Raw genomic sequence first — 4709 nt, 5'->3', positions numbered from 1 at the left:
CTATCTATCTATCTATCTATCTATCTATCTATCTATCTATCTATCTGTCTGTCTGTCTGTCTGTCCGTTTGTTTCTCTCTCTCTCTCTCTCTCTCTCTCTCTCTCTCTCTATCTATCTATTTATCTTCCTACCTACCTGCCTACCCGTCCCTTCTGTCTGTCTGTCTGTCCGTTCCATCCATCTGTCCGTTTGTCTATCTATCTGTCTTCTCCTTCCACTGTCCCGAGGAGGGTCGGTGGGGTAGAATCCTCAGACACCTTCTTCATAGGGTCCTATCAAAAGCAGCCACCGTTACACTTTCTGGTTGATTTCCGAAGCATGACCAACCGAAACTATGGATATTATCCAAACACCTCCTTCTTGGTCTACTCCTACGCTTCCTATCATTTGTCACGGCTGGAAGAGAATCTCAGGCAGAAGGAATCAGTTCGAAGAATGAGAAGGTATATGGATAGAACGAAAATGAAACTAAATAAAATTCAAGCAAGAAACGTAGTAACCATTGTTTTATGATTGGTCAACCTGATGAATACGTTTTGTTACGTGAAAACGTCGATAAAATAGTCACGGGTGATATTTACATAAAAAAGTGCCAATAACAACGAATGATTAATTAGTCAGGATATACGACATATTAAAAATGAATTATTGTTTTATACAGTTCAAAGTCATGTTCAATTTTTATTTGTTTAAATCAATATCTGACAGAAAGAAAAAAAATTCTATCAAGTTTATAACGATAAAGCAACAAAACAAAAACAGATAAAAAGCAAAAATAAACGAGATATCTCTCACACATACATATGGAGACGTACACACATGTTTGCTGAGAAATGTCTCTTCACTGCTTTTTTACATACGGGTATATAGATCCTGTTGTCTATAGATAGATACTGACTGGCATTATATATATATTTATATAATAAAGTAGGCGCTATATCACTTGAAAATCATTTCATAAGTGAAATTAATCCCCACCCCACACAAAGATATATATATGTATGTGTGTGAATGTATGTATGATTTATCATGCATGTATTTGTCTATAAGTGTGTGTGTGTGTATATATATATATGTATGGATATCTGCATGTGTGTATGTGTGTATATATATATATATATATATATATATATATATATATATATATATGTATATGTAGATATACCAAATAAATTACATAAACATAAATTTATATATATATGTATATATATGTGTGTGTGTGTGTATGTATATGCGTATATATCAATTATTATACATATATATATAATTACATCTATATAGTATGTATATATGCATAATTATACCTATACAATAAGTATATATATATATATATATATATACGCGCATACGCACATATATGTATGTATACTTGTATGTATATATATGTGTGTATATATACATACACACACACACGCATATATATATATACATACATGCATGCATATACATATATATGTATCTTGTGTACGTTTGTATGTATCTATGTATATATGCACGCGCGCGCACACACACACCTACACACATATGTGATTGTATGTACGTATACACGTGTGCTTATGCATGCATACGCATATGTGTGTGTGTGTGTGTGTGTGTGTGTGTGTGTGTGAATATGTGTCCTTTTTTTTTATGTGATTTCGCTACATTAAAATATCTTCAATGGAAATTTGACAACTCTGTTGCATTATTACCCACCACTGGTTTCACAACAACGTCTTTTCATGTTTAGAGAACTTCGGTGTGGCAACCAAAATATTCGTCTGTTATTACAGCCACAGTCGGAATCATGATATGGCAAGTTGCGTCGGTAATAAATACTGTTTGCCTTTACGTTTTTGACATCTAACCACCAAAGATGTCAAGCTGGATAGAAAAATATCGCTGGAGAGTTCAATTCTTGGAGGATGAGGTGCAGAGATAGGTGGGTGAAGAGTGTGAGGAAGAGAGAGGGAGAAAGAGAGAGAGAGAGGGGGAGAGAAAGAGTCAGAGAGAGTGTGTCAAAGAGAGAGTGTCAGAGAGAGAGAGAGAGAGAGAGAGAGAGAGAGAGAGAGAGAGAAAGGGGGAGAGAAAGAGTCAGAAGGAGAGAGAGAGAGAGAGAGGAGAGGGACAGGTAGGGAGACACACAGAGAGTGAGACACTGTGAGAGAGTGAATCAGAGAGAGAGAGAGAGAGAGAGAGCGGTTGAGATACTGAGAGAGAGAGAGAGGAAGGGAGAGAGTGAGAGAGAGAGTGAAAGTTAGGGAGAGGGAAAGTCAGAGAGAGAGACAGAAAGACCGAGATAAGAGAGTGACAAAGTTATCGGAAGAGATAAGTGGGAGGAGAGAGAGAGAGAGAGAGAGAGAGAGAGAGAGAGAGAGAGAGAGGTAGACGGACAGAAAGACAAAAAGAGAGAACAGAGAGGGAGAGAGAAATCAGAGAACAGAGAAAGAGAACACAGTTTAGAACCCAATGAAAACAGGGAGAGAGAAAGACAGAGAGAACAGAGAGAGAAAGTGAGAAGTGAGCGATAGAGCGAGTAAGAGAAAGTGAGAGAGAGAGAGAGAGAGGGGTAAGTGAAGAGAAAGCAAGACAGGCGTGGAAAGAGGAAGAGAGATAAAGAGAGGAGAAATGAATGGGGAGAAAGGGAGGAGTGAATAGATTAGGAGAGACAGAGAAAGAGAGAGAGAGAGAGAGAGAGAGAGAGAGAGTGAGAGAGAGAGAGAGTGATAAAGAGATAATGATAGAAAGAAACAGAGAGAGAGAGAGAGAGGCAGGGAGTGAGAAGTGTATGGATGTGTTTGAAGAGGTACGGGAAAATATTGGGACGATCTTCATTTGTGCAATATACACAACTACTACTACTACTACTACTACTACTACTACTACTACTACTTATTTCTTTATTGCCCACAAGGGGTTAAACATAGAGGGGACAAACAAGGCCAGACAAAGGGATTAAGTCGATTACATCGACCCCAGTGCGTAACTGGTACTTAATTTATCGGCCCCCGAAAGGATGAAAGGCAAAGTCGACCTCGGCGGAATTTGAACTCAGGACGTAACGGCCGGACGAAATACCGCGAAGCATTTCGCCCCCAGCGTGCTAACGTTTCTGCCAGCTCGCCGCCTACTACTACTACTACTACTACTACTACTACTACTACTACTACTACTACTACTACTACCGTAGAAAACCTCTGCATTACAACTCGGTGTATATCTTGGTATACATTACGTCCAAGTCTAGCATGGAATGTACTTTACCTTTCTCCTTTCCAAATGGAGCAAGCACTCCTACAAGGCTTCCAGTTTAAAGAGAACTTCATCAATTGTGCTTTCATCCCGCTACATCTTCAGGAAGCCTTTAAGAAAGGAAACAGTATTTCTCATAAAGGGGGCGAGATTGAAAAGGTGAGAAGACGAATGCCACGTTCAAATAGAAATTAACACGGTTTTAAACTTTTATACCTGTCCAAAAAAACGTAGTTAATTTAAAGAAGCATTATATGGGTGTAAGCTCTGCTGTGTCAAATCTTTAATAAAGAAAGCAAAAAAAAAAAAGAAAAGGAAGAAAGAAATCCCTCCCTTTAGGGGTAGAGCAATAGCTTCATTCTTTCGGGGTCGATTAAATAAGTACCAGTTACGCACTGGGGTCGATGTAATCGATTTAATCCTTTCCCCCAAATTTCAGGCCTTGTGCCTACAGTAGAAAGGATTATTATAATAATTATTTACATTATTTACATTTGACGGATATTTGTCCCCATCTTGTTTGTTGTTAACACAACGTTTCGGCTGATATACCCTCCAGCCTTCATCAGGCGATGAAGGCTGGAGGATATATCAACCGAAACGTTGTATTAACAACAAACAAGATGAGGACAAATATCCGTCAAATGTAAATAATGTACATAATTCCTCATCTCTTAAATACAGAACTGTATTATTGTTGTTGTTGTTGTTATTATTATTATTATTATTATTATTATTATTATTATTATTATTATTATTATTATTATTAGTATTGTCCAATCGAGATCGATAAAATTGAGCCCTGGGATTGGTATAATCGATCAGCCTCCTTTCCCCAAGATTTCAGGCATTGTGTCTAGATTTGAAAGGATTATCATTATTTCTTTTTTTTTTTTTTTTCAGAATGCATCGGAGAGCGACAGCCTAGAGAGGGCACTTACTCTTGGCGTTTAGAGTGATCCTGGGTCTGTAGGTGGGGGGGGGGGGGGGTCCTTGAATGGTCCCAGTACGAGGCCATCCCGTATCAATCAGAAGGATCATATCATCATCGTGTTCATCACATAATTGAAATACTTTTTATCTCATTTGATTTTTGTGTAAATTCCACCCCCACAATCATCATCGTCGTCATGGACGTCGTCATCACCATCATCATCATCATCATCATCATCATCATTATCATCATCATCATCATCCTCACCATCACCATCACCATCATCATCATCACCATCATCATCATCATCATCATTATTATTATTATTACCATCATCAATAGAAAAAAAATCGAACTAAGTATATTGAAGCAAAGTGATCGTTTTTAGATTAAAATATCATAAAGCTCTTCTGTTGAATAATATATAAGCCGGTGTCTGGACAGGCAGGGATTATTAAAGTTTGGAATTAAAGAGATTATGACGTCAACTGTGACAAAGAAAGGCCAAAATGTAAAATAGAAAAAAATATTATTAGTAACCCC

This window comes from Octopus bimaculoides, chromosome 6 (genome assembly GCF_046866305.1).
Source record: "Octopus bimaculoides isolate indiv1 chromosome 6, ASM4686630v1, whole genome shotgun sequence".
NCBI lineage: Eukaryota > Metazoa > Mollusca > Cephalopoda > Octopoda > Octopodidae > Octopus > Octopus bimaculoides.
The sequence above is the reverse complement of the archived record's forward strand: the minus strand, read 5'-3'. Positions refer to the sequence as shown.